This window comes from Odocoileus virginianus, chromosome 18 (assembly GCF_023699985.2).
Source record: "Odocoileus virginianus isolate 20LAN1187 ecotype Illinois chromosome 18, Ovbor_1.2, whole genome shotgun sequence".
Classification (NCBI taxonomy): domain Eukaryota; kingdom Metazoa; phylum Chordata; class Mammalia; order Artiodactyla; family Cervidae; genus Odocoileus; species Odocoileus virginianus.
Genome location: NC_069691.1, coordinates 29,052,166 through 29,071,138, shown reverse-complemented (window position 1 = coordinate 29,071,138; position 18,973 = coordinate 29,052,166).

The window sequence follows — 18,973 nt, the reverse complement described above, 5'->3', positions numbered from 1 at the left end:
AACAACAACATGATAACAACAAATAACATGATAATTTGTTGAAAAACAGTATATATTAACTGATGATGCACTGTTTTCCTTGAATCCAGGAATTATTTAAAAATAAGAACAGAACAAGCAATGGTGTAGCAATGCAATCATTGTTATCAATAGGGAGCAGGAGAGAAGGAGTCAAATGATCGGAAGGTTATAAAACTGTAAAATCTGGCTGAGATTCCAGTGACTTAAAATAGTGCCCTGAAGTTTAGGACAGACGACTGAGATAGAGTTTGGCATCTGGCTATATTATAGTCACATTTAAAATGATGCATTTAGATAAGATTATTAAGAGAGAGTTCAAAGTCAAAGATTAATGTTTGTTATATTTAGGAGAAAGAAAAGGAAATAGGAAATAATAAACATGGCAAAAAAGGTGATCATTTCATTTTTCCCCTTAAGAGCAAGAGAAACATCTCATTAAAGGAGAATCAATATGGTTCTCCACTTTATAATCACACCATATATAATTTATAGATAGATTAACATTTTGGTGAGCTTCCCAGGTGGCTCAGATGGTAAAGAATCTGCCTGCAATGCAGGAGATGCTGGCTCAATCCCTGAGTTGGGAAGATCCTCTGGAGAAGGAAATGGCAACTTCCTCTAGTATTCTTGCCTGGGAAATCCAATGGACAGAGGAGAGTCAGACATGACTTAGCAACTAAGTAATGACAACACACATTTTAGTAAACTAATTGGTATACAATTATCAAAGCACTTTGAAATCTAAGATCAAGGAAGGTGAAAAGACAGCCCTCAGACTGGGAGAAAATAATAGCAAATGAAGCAACAGACAAAGGATTAATCTCAAAAATTTACAAGCAACTCCTGCAGCTCAATTCCAGAAAAATAAATGACCCAATCAAAAAATGGGCCAAAGAACTAAACAGACATTTCTCCAAGGAAGACATAAGGATGGCAAAAAAACACATGAAAAGATGCTCAACATCACTCATTATCAGAGAAATGCAAATCAAAGCCACAATGAGGTACCATTACACGCCAGTCAGGATGGCTGCTATCCAAAAGTCTACAAGCAATAAATGCTGGAGAGGGTGTAGAGAAAAGGGAACCCTCTTACACTGTTGGTGGGAATGCAAATTAGTACAGCCACTATGGAAAACAGTGTGGAGATTCCTTAAAAAGCTGGAAATAGAACTGCCATATGACCCAGCAATACCACTTCTAGGCATACACACTGAGGAAACCAGATCTGAAAGAGACACATGCACCCCAATGTTCATCGTAGCACTGTCTATAATAGCCAGGACATGGAAGCAACCTAGATGCCCATCAGCAGACAAATGGATGAGGAAGCTGTGGTACATATACACCATGGAATATTACTCAGCCATTAAAAAGAATTCATTTGAATCAGTTCTAATAAGATGGATGAAACTGGAGCCCATTATACAGAGCGAAGTAAGCCAGAAAGATAAAGACCATTACAGTATACTAACACATATATATGGAATTTAGAAAGATGGTAACAATAACCCTATATGCAAAAAAAGAAAAAGAGACCCAGATGTATAGAACAGACTTGTGGACTCTGTGGGAGAAGGCGAGGGTGGGATGTTTCAAGAGAACAGCATCGAAACATGTATATCTAGGGTGAAACAGATCACCAGCCCAGGTTGGATGCATGAGACAAGTGCTTGGGCCTGGTGCACTGGGAAGACCCAGAGGGATGGGGTGGAGAGGGAGGTGGGAGGGGGGACCGGGATGGAGAATACATGTAAATCCATGGCTAATTCATTTCAATGTATGACAAAAACCACTGCAATGTTGTAATTAGCCTCAAACTAATAAAAATAAATGGAAAAAAAAAAAAACCCAGAAGGAGTGAGCATCTTCTAGGGTACATGATGAAGTGCTTAAGGGCAGAGAGTTTGCAATTAGAAAATCCTAGGATTGAATCCTGATTCCATCACTTATGAACTCGGGTGAGTTGCTAAAATTTTGTAAGCCTCATTTTCCCAGATCTATCAAGGTATTGTACAATCTTTCAAATGTATTCTGTTATCTGACAAATTTGTTATATCACCTTACCACCCACATCTATTTGGCAATTTATATTTGGATATAATAGAAATAGATCTGACTGATAGTTCACAAATTACCACTAAAATAGTCTTGCTTGTGGAGCTGTTATATAAAATGTGACTGTGTGTTGTTTGGTATGCAGATATTTTCATTTCCATTCCTTCCCTATGAAGCTGTAATATTCCCACAGTCAAGGCCTACAGTCTAAAAAAATGAACATGGAAGCAATAATCAAACCCTGTAGAGAGATAAAATTCACAGGCCTGAAGAAAATGAAATTGACTGCATCTTGTGTATGTTCATTTACTCAGTTTCAGGAGTTTTGTGGTTATTGGGGAATTTGGAATGTCTTTGCTCTCATCAAATGAATGTTTTCTTTAAAACTAGTACAATGGGAAAAGGAAGAAAGCAGAGATGATTTAAAGCCCCAGAAAACAAGAGACAATAAAACTCAATCACGTTGTTTGTATGTTTGTGTGTGTGTGCATGGACATGCAAGCTGGGGGAGAGAGAAAGCTGTTGGAAATAAGTTTGAAAAATATTTTAATTTTCTAAAATAACCTTTAGTGTGTCCATCTTAAAGCTATGCATTGTATGCAGGGCCTTTCAAATAGCAACCCAAGAATAAGAGACATGCACACTCAGAATTAGTATGGGAATTGACCTTTGCCAAAAAGTAGTTTTTTAATGTCATTGATTTCCTTTTGTGAGAGCTATATAAATTGTCACCACCACAGCCCACCCAGTATACCTTCTGTCTGCACTGGACTTCTTTTAGTTTTTCTAATGTTTCACAATCCTTCTGTATCAGAGCTGTTCCCACTGTCTGAAAGGACCTTTCCCACCCCATCAGGTTATATCATTAATTAATACATATTCTTTTTCAAGACATTCAGTAGTTTATAGTGATTAAAATCAAGGCCAAGAGGGATTTCAACAGGTTTAGGCTTAAGTAAAAGGAACGTCATTTCCCAGTAAGGAGATTGGAAATTTGATTGACATTTAGATCAGAGCACAGAGAATAAGATTCAGGTAGATCTTGTCCCAGACAGATATTAGAGACCACTTGAAAGGAGGCATCATACTCAGGAGAAACTTCAACATACTAGCATCATCTAGAATTGCAATAAGCATTGCACTAGAATGAAATAAGCATTCTTCTATCAGGGAGGAAGCATCATTGAAAATAGCATCCTTCAGAATCTAATCATAGATATATTAAAAACCTGCAGTCAAGGGCAAGAGGTTTCTTATTCCCGAAAGACCTCAGCTCCTCTTATTGGCATATCACCCTGTGCATAAGCTTCATCAAGCCCTGCTTCATGTCTTTTCTTCTTAGACTTTAGATAAATGGGTTTAGCATTGAAGTCAGTATGTTATAGACATTATAGACAACTTTTGCTCTTCTATCCATAACAGTATAGTTGGACAGGGGCTGGAAATAGACATAGCTGATGTTTCCAGAAAACAGGGTCGCCACCATGAGATGAGGGCTGCAGGTGGAACATGCTTTGTGCATCCCAGCAACTAAAGGGATCTGCAGAACAGGTGAGAATTCTCAAATAAGAGATGATGATGCATAAAAAGGGGGGGCATTATGACCACCAATTCTTCTGTCATTACTGTGATTTTTTTTTTAACAAAATGGGAAGAATGGGACAATTTTAGCATTGACTGATCATCACAGAAAAAGTGGTGAATGGCATTAGAGGCACATAAGGTGAATTAGTTGGTCAGGAGAATGTGGAGGAAGGAGTGGAGATGTGGAAAGCAGATGGAGAGGACCAGAGCAGAACACAGCCTCTGTGGTTCATGATGGTGATATAGCTGAAGGGATTACAGATGGCCAAATAGTGGTCAATGGCCATGGATGCCATACATATTCTTTATATTGCACTTTAAATATCTCTTCCTTGAAAAATCTTCTGGTCCATACAGATTACATCACTGCTCTTTGTTATTAATTTTAGACTGTGTCCTTTTCATTCATATACTTATCACAGGATTTAGTAAGGCATTTTGCACAAAGTAGGCATTTAATGATGACTTGCTCAATGAACAAAGAAAATATAAGTGATGCTTATATATGACCACTCAGATGACTTATGATCTGCTGGACCACTTGGATTCCATAAAATAATATTTTTTCTATCATGTGAATGGTTTTAACACTTGATCCTGAGTCATTAATGCCACATCCATCCTCTTATGTTCACTTCCTAATTCTATATTTGCAATGATAGGAAGTTGACAATGAGTGTCAAATTAAAATTCATGAACAGGTCAACTCCCAATATGGAGCATTAATTTTAGTACCCAATATTCAACTTCCATGAAACTGTAAAAAAAAAAAAAAATCTCTAAATTCCAGAAATCAACATGTTTTTAAAAAGAAAAAAAAAATTTTCAGTTATCTTTCTGAAGTGTGCAGTTTTTTCTTTTTAACAGCATCTGATCTATTTTTAAAACTACTTGATGAACAAAAAAAAAATCACCTCTTTTTTCAAATTTGCTAAAAATGACTAGGAGTGGAATTATTAACAGTAAAATGATGTCATTTCTTAGTCACTCAGCTTGCTTGATTTTTTAAAGAAATGCTACCTTAAGATCTCTGCACCTGAAAGGAAAAAAGAGATGTTAGGTACACATTTGCTATTTTTTTTTTCAGTAGAAATGGAAGAGGTGTTATATGTCTGTCCTCTCATAAATACATTAAGAATTATTTTTAATGATATAAATCATAGGAACAAGTTAAAGAGAGCAGAAAGTATCAAAATAAGCTAAACTTAAAAGCCAGCCACTTGTGTGATCATTTAAAGTCAACAGCAACTCAGATGCAATACACTCTCATGCATAGGAAAAAACATCAGGTTTTAAAGATGGAGATATAGGTAATGTCCCACTACCTCCTGTTGACCTTCAAATTTATGTAGTAAGTCATATATGTAGTTTGAGACCTGATAAGTTTTTATTTTTACTATAAAACTTCCACCAGTCCCCCCATTTAAAGGCACAATATTCAAGAAGTATCTGCAGAGAAATAAAATCTGCTCAGCATTATGCAAATTTTAGATTCATTTTGCCCCTCAGATTCAAGGAAAAGTAACAATACACCATTGAAATAAATTTAAAAACTCTCTCACAGAAACAAAACAAGCAAAACAAAAACAACTTCCAGCTAGATATGAAAAGTAGAGGTAAATTATAAAGGTTTGGCCAAGGTCATATTGGAAATCTCTATCCAGAGGTTATCCGGAGGCGCTTCTGCTCTGCTTATTTTCTATTGTTTCCATTTTCTTTTTTCTTCTTTAAAAAATATTGTGTAAAAATTCAAGCTTGAAGCTCTTTGTAAATTAAATACTTACATTTCTATTATAAAGTCTACATTTAAAATTTACTAATAAGCTTACATTAAAGCTAACAAAGCAGGAAGTATACACAATTAAAAAAACAGGGACTTCCCTGGAAGTCCAGTGGTTAAGATTTAACCTTCCAATTCAGGAGGTGAGAGTTCGATCCCTAGTTGGTGAGCTAAGATCTCACATGCCTTGTGGCCAAAAAACGGAAACAGAAAACAGAAACAATATTGTAACAAATTCAATAATTATTTTTAAAATGGTCCACATCAAAAAACATGTCAACAAAACAAAACAAACCTCAATATACATTATGGACAATGGACAACTAATTGTTAAATGCTTATGATTTCAGAGATATCTAAGCTAAGAAAGTGACTAATTGTTCTACATACATTATATTCTTTGGGGCAGCTATGTCAATATATTTATTGTTCAGTAATAGAACAGTGATTGACAATAAAGATTTACTTTACAATTAATGTGAAGTAAAAAGTCACTAAGTTTTGTTGACTTCATATTTACATTTTAATTTTCCTAGAAGTGTCTACATTTTTATCTCAAGATGAACTGTATATAATTTTGGTATCAAGTAAGTAAAATGTTAAAAATCATGTTTTGGTGAGTCTAGTCTAGCATGGGACCCTGATTTTGATGTATGTTGTTTGAGTAGGTGTGCAGGAAAGGGATAGGCTACGCACTCCAGTATTCTTGGGCTTTCCTGGTGGTTCAGCTGGTAAAGAATCTGCCTGCAATGCGGATGACCTGGGTTTGATTCCTGAGTTGGGAAGATCCCCTGGAGGAGGGCACGGCAACCCCCTCCAGTATTCATTCTGGAGAATCCCATGGACAGAGGAGCCTGGCAGGCTACAGTCCATGGGGTCACAAAGAGTTGGACATGACTGTGTGACTTTTACTCACAGGAAAGAGATCATTCTTGGCAAGGGAAGAACATGACTATGTGCTAAGGATTGGAATTAAAGGGGATAACTGATCAAACTAGAAATAAAGGCAGAAACACCAAGACACTTGGGAGATTTAAAAATCCTGGCTATAGCGTGGAAGTCATAGCAGTGGTAGTGGTGAAGGCACTGTTGTAGAAAATATAGTTACAACAGCGAATAGTTCAAATTCCCTAGTCTTAGAGAAGCTTAGGATTTACTAAGCATAGAAAGGCAAAAATATACTACAATATTATGGATGAATCAAGAAAGGTGGAAGAGAACGGATGATGTTGGGGAATGGGTTATTTATTGAAATATTTTCTTGGCTGCTGTTAAGGATATGAGGGGCTACTTTGAAATTTCATACTAGAACATAGTTGGTGGTAGCCCATTTCACTAAGATGAATCTGGAATACAGACAGCCTATGTTATGTTATGGCAAAACGATTGGTTAGGTCACATGCTTAGAATATTTTTTGTAGAATTTTGATGGTCCTACTTGATTGCTGAAAGTGAATTGATTACAAACAGAATGGGCATAAAGAATGGTTTCAAGAAAATGATGTTAAAGCATGATTGATGACTAACGAAAATGTATAGTAAGAGAGACCTAGGTTTATGGAGGAAATTATTTTTTCCTATAAAACTTCCTGAAGAAAAGTTACATGACAACATATTGTAGTGCTGCTCAGCAGTAGTTTTAGCCCAAGTGCCATGTAGAGTAATTATGCTTCAGCAGTTTCAGTACAGCTGGTTTACCAGTGTCAATGTTGGGAACTTGTATGAAACGGTGGAAAATGAAAGATTTGGATATCAAACAGATACAGGTTTGAGAGCAGTTCTGCCACCCAGTGGTTAAGTAGGAATTAAGTAAGAAAAAGATTTGCTTGGCCCTGGCACAGGTTATACAGGGGTAGACTGGTAGTAACCTTTATTCTAGAGAGTGATGTAAATGATACAGTTCTGTGGATAGTTTATCACTGTATTTAGTGTACAAGCATTTCATGGTTTATATTCTTCTCACATTGCTCTGAAGTTCCACGTACAGAGATGGAGAGTAAGGCATATTTTAAACTTGCTACTTCAGTGTTTTATGGTTTGCAGGTAAATACTTTATATATTAAAAGCTTACCCCAAGTCACTGCAAAGGAGCTTAGGAAATGCAGCCCAGGACACTCTCAAGAAAAGGAGGTTATGGGTTTTGTTTAGTGCATAAAGTCACTGGCAGTAGTGACATTTTTCTCATGTTTTTGGTGCTTTCTAATCACCAAATATACCTTTTCATCTCCTTGTCAGACATGAACACGTTTTCATGTCCTAGGAGATGATAAACTGAAGGTGAATTGAATGTGTGTAGAATGTTTGCATCCACCTCAAAGTTTAAGATGTCTTGAAGAGGCATGATTCTGTTCATTTATTAAGGTTGCATTTCCTTATAGTTTGGCAACCTCTCAGTTCAGTTCAGTTCAGTTCAACTCAGTTGCTCAATCATGTCCGACTCTTTGCGACCTCATGAACCGCAGCACGCCAGGCCTCCCCGTCCATCACCAGCTCCTGGAGTCCACCCAAACCCATGTCCATTGTGTCGGTGATGCCATCCAACCATCTCATCCTCTAGTCAATCAAATGAACTTTTTGTCCTCACCCTCCATAATCCAAACTCCTAATTTATAATGATAGAGTTAGCACAGGATTATTGCAAGTACATAAATACATACGTACTTATGTACACACACAACAGTGTGAAACATACAGCAGTCACAGGTTTATACCAGTGGTGGAAATGCCTTGGGCAGGCAGTGGAAAAGCCTCCAGCCTTGGCACTGTACTAGCTATATTAAGCTAAATTTCAGCAACAAATAACTCCAAATTGTATAATGTAGCAAATTAGCAAAATATATTTCTCACTTTTACTAGTTCAAAGCAGGTATTCTGATTGGACAGCCTTTTCCCCCTATTCATTAATTTACAGACCCCAGCCTTTCTTTCTTATAGAGATACCAATAGCAAAACCTTTTCATCATTTCCATCCAATCAGGAAAAAGAGAACTTGAAGGGATAGTCTCTTCTTAAGATCTTTGACCTGGAAAAAGCACATTACATACCCTTGTATTCCTTGGGACAGTTTCAGCCATATTACCAAAACTAGCTCCAAGAGTCAGAGAAGGCAATGCCACCCCACTCCAGTCCTCTTGTCTGGAAAATTCCATGGACAGAGGAGCCTGGAAGTCTGCAGTCCATGGGGTCCCTGAGGGTTGGACATGACTGAGCGACCTCACTTTCACTTTTCACTTTCATGCATTGGAGAAGGAAATGGCAACCCACTCCAGGGTTCTTGCCTGGAGAATCCCAGGGACAGGGAAGCCTGGTGGGCTGCAGTCTATGGGGTCGCACAGAGTCGGACACGACTGAAGTGACTTAGCAGCAGCAGCTCCAAGAGTGACTGAAACATATGACCTAGCTTCTGAACAGAAAGAAAGGGAAGTGAATCTTGGGGTGCATCTAGCATCTTGCCACCCTCTCCCACATTCTCTGCGCTCCAGGGGCACAGACTTCCCTTCAGTTCCTTGGCGGTGACATATTCCTCCTGTGATGGAGAATATGTCCTTTTCACTTCCCTCTCCCAAAGGGCTCTTCCTACTACTTCTCTGCTTCTACTAACTCCCAGATCTGTGTTCTTATGCAAGTCTCTGTCAGGTCACATTCTATTGTCTGTGTTCATTGTGGCAAGGGCCTTCACTTCTGTAATGCCACAACTGTCATCAAAGAGCTCTATTTTACTGTTCATGATTAAAACAGCATCAACTTTCCCAATATCTGAAACATCACTAGTTATTGAATGCTGAATAAATGAATGAATCAGTGAGTACATGATATTCTAAAAGCTTATTGTTAGAATCAGTTGACAGAAATTACATAAAAAGGAGGAGGAAGAGGATGAGATGGTTAGATAGCATCACTGACTCAATGGACATGATTTTGAGCAAAGTCTGGGAGATAGTGAAGGACAGGGGAGCCTGGCTTGCTACAGTCCATGGGGTCACAGTCAGACATGACTTAGTGAACAAACAACAATACCATGCCCTATTTTTAGTACCATTAGTGATGTGAGGAAGAGTGCTGGGTATATGTAGAAGTGGAAACAGATGTTTCTGAGATTAGTATTTCTGTGCACAAAGTTATACAAATGATATTAAAAACAAGTTACTAAATATAGAGTGGGAAACAAACACAGCTGATGCTTTGCTATGTGATAATTAAGGATAGGGCAAGTAAAGCCAAACCAGAAATATTGAAGAAGGTATTGACTTAATCATCATTTTCAGTACTTTTGCCCGCTAAAGCCTTTTCTTAGACTGATTAAATAAGTGTAAACATTATTGACTGGAATCTTTTTCTTTGGTAGTTCCTTTACTAATATAAAAATGGTCAATACTATACAAAATGTCTGGGAAATGCTTTCATTACATTACAGAGTTTGTATATGAGAAAATGAAAGCACACTTATAATTTAGTGCTAGAGTGAGTTGCAGTTCAGAGAAAATTTGTCTGAAATTAAGATTATGTTTCAATACAGTAAACCATTACAATTGTAATTACTAACTTTGGACTACATATTGACCTTATTAGACTAATTGCATATCATTTCTGTCTGGCAGCTGACAATTTGAAGTATCATTTATTTAACACTCTTAAACTCTATTTTCTCACCACTTTCTCATCTATGAACCTGCAGTTTGTATTCATTTTTCTTACTGATGCCATTGAGAATATATGTAATTTGGGGTCTTTAAGTGGATGAGAGCAGATATTAGGTTGGTGCAAACATTATTACGATTTCGGACTGTGAATTTGAAATCATTATAACAAGGCTTAAACACATCTTTATTAATCAAAATAGGAACCATTACAATCAACAGATTTTTGCCAATGAGAAATAAGAGTTTATTCCTGTAGCATAAAAATCCATGCTTCAGGATTCGGCGCACTCTTGGAAAGCATTTTCTGCCTCTTGTTGGTTGTGGAAACATTTTCCCTGCAAAAAGTTGTTGAGATGATTGAAGAAGTGGTGGTCGGTTGGCAAGAAGTCAGGTGAATAGGGCGGATGAAGCAAAATTTCATAGCCCAATTCATTCAACTTTTGGAGCATTGGTTGTAGGACGTGTGGTTGGGTATTGGTGTGAAGAATTGAGCCCTTTCTGGTCACCAGTGCCAGCTGAAGGCATTGCAGTTTTTGATGCATCTCATTTATTTGTTGAACGTACTTCTCAGATGGAATGATTTCACCAGGATTCAGAAAGCTGTAGTGGATCAGACAGGCAGCAGAACACCAAAAAGTGACCATGCCATTTTTTGGGGGCAAGTTTGGCTTTTTCAAGTGCTTTGGAACTTCTCGGTCCAACCACTGTGCTGGTCATCACTGGTTATCATGTTACAATCCAGTTCTCGTTGCACATCATAATCCAATTGAGAAATGATTTGTTATTGTTGTGTAGAATATGAGAAGATGACACTTCAAAGCAGTAATTTTTTTTGATTTGCAGTCAACTCGTGAGGCACCCACTTATCGAGCTTTTTCACCTTTCCAATTTGCTTCAAATAAATGCCAAATGACCAGAGTGGCAGATGTTGAGTTCTTCAGCAACTTCTCATGTACCTGTAAGAGGATCAGCTTACAGCAATCCTCAGGATCAATGATTGCTCTCAATTGGTTGTTGTCAACTTCCGATGGCCGGCCACTGCACTCCTCATCTTCAAGGCTCTTGTCTCCTTTGCAAAACTTCTTGAACCACCACTGCACTGTACATTTGTTAGCAGTTCCTGGGCCCAAATGTGTTGTTGATGTTGTGAGTTGTCTCTGCTGCTTTATAACCCATTTGAAATAAGAAAATTGCTTGAATTTACTTTTTGTCTAACATCATCTCCATAGTCTAAAACAAATATAAAATATTAATAAACAGCAAGTAAAGGTCATTAGCAAAAAGCATAAAGTGAGACATGTGCAGTAAAATGATATATAACATAATCATATTTGTTTAGAATGTATTCCAGTATCAAACAGCAAATTTCAACAAAGCATAAACTATAACTACTTTTGCACCAACATAATATCTTACCTTTCTCTAGTAAATTATATTTCTTTCAAAATTCCAACTGCCAAATTTGATTATAGGGAGATGGAAAAAAATTCTGAGACCAAAGTGCTTAGAAATTTGAAATTAGCATATAAATATACAAATAATTAATGCTGCTTCATTCATTCATTTAGAAAATATTTATTTTTCCTAGTTGTGTTCACGTAAATGACACAGAAGAATATTTCCTGTTGTCATAGAGCTTCCATTAATCACGTATCTTTTTTTCAGCCTTGCACGTGTTACCATGTTTATTGAATACTATTAGAAAGTAGTCACTATGCTAAAAGTTGGGATGGCGTGGATTAAGAGGACATGGTGCCTGACATCAAACAACACACAGACCAGTGTATGCAGCACTTCTTTAGCATTTAGTGAGCCAATATGTTTTAAAAATAAGCTTGGTAGGTTAAATGGGCTTCCCAGGTAGTGCTAGTGGTAAAAAAACCCCACCTGGCAATGCAGGAGATATGAGATATGGGTTTGATCCCTGGGTTGGGAAGATCCGCTGGAGGAGGGCATGAAAAACCACTCCAGTATACTTACTTGGAGAATCCCATGGAGAGAAGAGCCTGGTGGGCTACAATACATGGGGTCTCAAAGAGTCGGGCACGACTGGGGAGACTTAGCATGCACACATGAGACAGTATGTTTTAAAAATAAACTTGGTAGATTAAATAATGGAAGATAGGGAATTTTTTGTCATGAAGACTTGGCTGAAATTTATTTCTGGTGAATAAGTATTTCTGTGCTTATTTAAAGATAATCTCATCCTAAGGAACCTACCTATCTATATATAGGGCACATAGATGACAGAAAGTTATCTGAAAAGAGCTTAGGAAAAATACTTCAGCACTTGAAAAGTTATTGGCAGCATAGCAGTAAAAATTGAAATGAATATCTGTGCAAACTTAATATATATTATTTAATGCCAACCACTGCTGTTAACTATATGCTATGCTTTACTTTTCTAGTTCATATTACATTTTGCCTCTATCTGCATTCACTATAAGACTTCTATTTCAGCCTGAGATAAGATAGAAGGTCAAGACATCAATAGAACTTCCCTTGAATTTCTAGAAAAGTGAGTGCAATCTTTTCTTCTCAAGAGTTTATCAGAAATATATCCGTGTATATCACTTGAAATAAGTTTCTTCCTCTACTTATAACTTCTAAAAATTTCTGGCCCCTGTTAATCTCCAAGGTTGTAGAGGCCTTTACATCTCCAGGTAAAGGACATAAGGGTATAATTTAAATCCTATACAGATGCCTATCTTTCCAAAATAGCACATCTAAATTCAGAATCAACAAATAGATTGTGGCAGAATAAAGATACCATTTTCCTCAAATGGTGAAAACATTTTACAAATAATTATATAACTTTGTAGTCAAGATGCATGACTAAATTATCAGGATGCTCTATGAAGCTCATGGAAAGGGTCATTTGTAAATTGATAAAAGTATTTGTCAAAAAGCAGACTAGGATGTTATCAACCTAGAAATATATGCAAGCTTCCTATGTCATTTCATTCACTGTAATGTACATTTCATTTTAAAAGCATACAAATCTTTATCAAATCATTTTTGTTCTTAGTGGTCAACTTTAGCATTCATTTCACGGGTTTCAGAAATACAGGTGAAAATCCTTATCTGCAACTCTTTTGGCATTTAATCAGCTTCTCTTGAAATTTGTCCTTACATTTTAGACTTATCAGATGCCATTGTTTGCTATAGTGAACATGATACCGAGTGTTCCATTTGTCAGACCATCTTTCTTTCCTGAGGCATTCTCCAGAAGCTTGCTGCTAAGACTCTTCTTTCCATACATGCTCTGTTAGAGGCACTATAGAAAGAGACTGTTCAGAGGCTGGGAGACTGTGTCCAAGCTGCCAGCCTTTCTGCCTGTGGGTTCCAGCCTGAACTGTGTGGTAAATCACAAATTTGCACAAGCCTCTTCTTCATCAGCATTCTCCCCATTTCTACCCAGGGCACCAGGTAGCATGAATAGACCAAGGACTCCAAAAAATTCCCCTCCGTTAGGATACTTAGAGACCTTAGCTCATTAACTGTTCTGTGGGTTGAGAGATAAAATATTGCCTACCGTGTCAGTAAACAAAGGATGTTGCAACCATCAAGCCAGCACATTACTGCTGCCCCGACGGTGAGCTCTGAGAATGGGAGCAAAGGATGCCTGTCATCTAGCAGTCATCAGACTGCAGCCTCCCCTGATGGAGCAGCTTGAGGAAACTCCAGAGGAGAAAGGAAGGGTGCTGGTCCCAGATAGCTGAGGTACATAGGAAAGGAATGATTTCAGTGAGTTCAGACTCTTGTGTCTTCTCACACGTTGAAAATTGCTAGATTCCTTAACTTGATATATCTAGTTTTCTTTTATTAACAGTAATCTTTTATTCTGACTACCTGATATTATTGCAAAAACTCCTGTGTATCCTGGCTTCCCACCTGTACTCTTTGAAAGAGTTTTCTCAGTGTTTTCTCATCTCAGCATCTGAGATGCTGTCCCCTGGGTTTAAAGTCCTAAGAATGTCCCCTGAATAAAGGTAGTGCATGTTTTTTCAGTTGACAAGGGGCAAGGGCGGTTTTCAGCAGAGTTCTTATCTGTCATGAGGTTGAGAAGTGTTGTATGAGTGAGTCAAAGGTGGCTTGTGTGTATCGGCTCCTAGGTTATTTCCTCACGGCAGGCTGGAACTGTTAGTTCATTAGCTCGAAATCCCACTGATGCCAAAGTCAGATTTTACACATAACATTTTTAAAAAATATAGTACAAACAAGCAAAAAGTTACCTTGTCAGGGCTTGCTTATTTATGTGCCCTGTGAAACCTCTCCTTGATAGCTATCACCTGTTGAAAAGACCTAGTGTAGTTATAAGGACCCAAGTCCCTGCTCCCCTTCAAAGTTCTCTGACCCAGAGATGCCCTGCTGTCCTGATAAGTGACATCACCTAGGTACTTAAGCCCCCTCTCTAGTCTTCCTCTCCCTGAGAGAATTCCCTTGCCTTCTTCCCCTCTGGGTAGTAATACTTCCACCCTCCCCCCCTCCCCTAACCTCACCACACCCCTATACCCCCAGCCATAGCATCTGGACTCCCCCACCTCATGGTCAGATCTTTTCCCTATCAAGTGAAAGTGAAGTCGCTCAGTTGTGTCCGACTCTTTGTGACCCCATGGAGCCTGAGGCTCCGCCATCCATGGGATTTTCCGGGCAAGAATACTGGAGTGGGCGGCCATTTCCTTCTCCAGGGGATCTTCCCAACCCAGGAATCGAACCCAGGTCTCCTGCATTGCAGACAGACGCTTTACCGTCTGAGCCACCAGGGAAGCCCCCTTTTCCCCTAGATTAGTCTCCAAATCCTTAGAACTTCTATGAAAAGCCATTTCTCCACAGAAACAGAAAAAAGAAAAAAGCCCCTTCAACCAGCCAAAGGCTTGAAATTGTCATTTCTGGGGGAGAAATCTTCACAACGGCTGAGATAGGAGAAGGGGGATAAAAGCAATCATCAGAAGATAGCCGAGAGGACTTGGTGGCAGGTATATGTGGAAGGTATCCTGCATTGTACTAGAAATAAATGAGAAAGATATTTTAGTGAGGCTGAATTCTTGCCGTATAGGATAAAATGAAAGTCAGAAAATAGACATGAGTTAACATTAGATGTTCCATATAGTCACCATAGAGCTTATACTTGTCAGGGCTATGGGGATCGACCCAACTAGGTCATAGATGATGACATAAGCCCAGCATCCTAGACTGTGGGAATTTTTACCATGTGAACAGGGGTTCTTGACATTGAATCTATGTGACAAATTCTTGGGACAGGCTTCAGGAGGAGCGCTTCATAAACCGCCTGGAATATGAGTGCAAAATATGTGGGTGCATGTGCAGTGCCGTGGCAGAGTCTGCTGGTGGTCTCTTAGTTTCCATCTTCCTAACATTCCTTAGATTTTGCAGCCTCCCTTGAAGTTGATGTGGTCATTCATTTCAGCCAATGAAATGTTAGTAGAAGATGAGAACTCTGTAAAGTGCCTTTTAAAGAATAGAGGATATCCTTCTTTATCCTTCCTCCCCTTCTGTTGCCTCGGATATAGACAAAATGGCAAGAGCACTCCCTGGGGCCATGAGAGGTCTCAGAAATGACAACTGTGCCCGGTAAAACCACAAGATGGAACTAGCTTGGCTCCTTACCACCATGTGGATGCCAAATTACCCCTGGACTGCTTATCTGCATGAAAGAGAAATGATCCTCTATCTCTTTTGTTTTGAATTCTGTTTCATCCTTAGCTTATTTTTCAGTGATGCAGTGCATTTTTATAGGGAACGTTTTCACATTTTTCATTCATTTCTCAAAAAGGCTTCTGATGTTGCATATTTACTAACTTGTTGACTAAAAGAATATATAGACCCTAATAGGACAGACTCTGGTAAATAAATTACCTCACAGATACTTTGGGGGAATTTTGTGGGATCCTGATCATTTGACAATAATGAATGAAAGTTAATGCATTAGTACTGATGAGTAGTCCCTCTATATTCAGATTTCAGGAATGACTGTGGTTTATATATATTGAAAACCAAGTATCTGGCACTTTAGTAATTTTTTTCCATGAGCTTCAGACGGCTACTATCCAAGAATACTAGAGGGGCTTCCCAGGTGGTGTAGTGGTTACGAATCCACCTGCCCATGCAGGAGATACAAGAGACCTGAGTTCAATCCCTGGGTTGGGAACATACCCTGGAGGAGGAACTGGCAACCCACTCAAGTATTCTTGTCTGGAAAATTCCATGGATAGAAGAGTCTGGTGGGCTACAGTCCATGGGGTTGCAAAGAGCAGGACATGACTGAGTGACTAAGCACATATTAATACACAAAGATACTAGAACAAAGTATGTAGTTATTTTCTGATGGGCAAAGATTAATGGAAAGAAGCCATTGAACTGAAGTGGTAGAGGAAACAACCTGTAAAAAAAAAGTGTGTGGTTGGAAATACTTAAAGGTTTTGAGAATAGTGAAAAGTTTCATCAGTTATAAAATATTTATTTTGGAAGTAGTACTAATTTTCTTCATGAGTGCATGCTAAGTTGCTTCAGTACATCTGACTAATTTTAGGGAAAGAACAACTTGTGACCAAGGGGAAGTGGATTAATATATGATGTTCAGTATATAGAATATATTATATATATGACTAGTGTATGATGAATTAGTATAAGATTTCCTGTGTTTTCCTTGGCTGATGTTTCTTCTTGGTCTTTTTAAATATAGCTATAATTTATTATTGATAGTATAGTGAATAGGTTAGTTGTATTTTGAGTGCTAATCTTACTGTTAACTTATTTTCGTTTTAAAAGTTCCTCTACTCCTAATAGAAATAAAAGAAAAAATAAACAAAAGGGACCTAATTAAACTTAAAAGCTTTTGCACAATGAAGGAAACTATAAGCAAGGTGAAAAGACAGCCTTCAGAATGGGAGAAAATAATAGTAAATGAAGCAACTGACAAAGAATTAATTTCAAAAATATACAAGCAACTCCTGCAGCTCAATTCCAGAAAGATAAATGACCTGATCAAAAAAATGGGCCAAAGAACTAAACAGACATTTCTCCAAAGAAGGCATACAGATGGCTAACAAACACATGAAAAGATGCTCAACATCACTCATTATCAGAGAAATGCAAATCAAAACCATGCCGGTCAGAATGGCTGCTATCAAAAAGTCTACAAGCAATAAATGCTGAAGAGGGTGTGGAGAAAAGGGAACCCTCCTACACTGTTGGTGGGAATGCAAACTAGTACAGCCACTATGGAGAACAGTGTGGAGATTCCTCAAAAAACTGGAAATAGAACTGCCATATGACCCAGCAAGCCCATGCTTGGGCATACACACTGAGGAAACCAGAAAGAGACACGTGTACCCCAATGTTCATCGCAGCACTGTTTATAATAGCCAGGATATGGAAGCAACCTGGATGTCCATCGGCAGATGAATGGATAAGAAAGCTGTGGTACATATACACAATGGAATATTACTCAGCCATTAAAAAGAATGTGTTTGAATCAGTTCTAATGAGGTGGGTGAAACTGGAGCCTATTACACAGAGTGAAGTAAGCCAGAAAGAAAAACACCAATACGGTATATTAACGCATATGTATGGAATTTAGAAAGATGGTAACAATGACCCTATATGCAAGACAGCATAAGGGACGCAGATGTAAAGAACAGACTTTTGGACTCTGTGGGAGAAGGTGAGGGTGGGATGATTTGAGAGAATAGCATTGAAACATGTATATTATCATATGTGAAATAGATGACCAGTTCAGGTTGGATGCATGAGACAGGGTGCTCGGGGCTGGTGCACTGGGATGACCCAGAGGGATGGGATGGGGAGGGAGGTGGGAGTGGGGTTCAGGATGGGGAACACATGTACACCCATGGCTGATTCATGTCAATGTATGGCAAAAGCCACCACAATATTGTAAAGTAATTAGCCTCCTATTAAAAAAACAAACAAACAAAGGTTCCTCTACTCTTAAGTCTAACTTTATAAAATTTGGGAATCCAGTATTTTTACTGAGAAAGAAGTTTCATTTTGAAATAGATATTGATAGGAAATCAGGTTGAATAAATAAAAAAAAATGTAATAATTTGAGAACTTTTGAAAATATATGTAAAATTTTTAGACAGATGCTTGGTACACTCTAAAAACATCAGTTTTATTGTTATCATTAATTGCTATAAAATAGCATTTTTAGTAAGAAATACATGTTATTCAGTTATATCTCTATTGGTAGATATTTAAGTAAAGTATTACATTCCAGTTTTAGAAACTTTGAGCTATAAAAATCAGAATAGATTTTTGTATAGAAAATGTTAGCTAAGATTATAAACAAACAAAACTTAGGCTATACACACAATCTATCAATGCTACACCAAAATCTATGACAACTTTTCTTTGCCTAAAATTTGAATACTAAATAATTTATAGAAAATACATGTATAAGAGTAGAAAAATGAACCAGAATGTTTCATTCAGTTCAATTCACTGTTAGCAATTTCATATACATCTAACAAATAACTGTATATTACCAAATGAGATAACTTGATAATATGCAGTTGTTTCATAAGCAATTTATGGCTTTTCCACTAAATGATATATCTTGTCCATCTTTCTTTATTCTTTAATAACATTATATCAAAAGACTGAAACTCTTATATGTGCAATTTATAATTTACCTATATTTTTGAATTTGTCATTTAGATTACTTACAACGTTTCCCCCATGTATACAATGCTGTAACAACATCTAGTACTAAATATTTGTACAAGATGATTTCTCTAGCATGAATTTCTAGAGGGCTGAGATGTACACATGCCTAAGAAACACATTATGTGCCCTGCTAAATTTTTCCACAAACATCTTGTGTAACTTTCTGTGGCCCTTAACATTG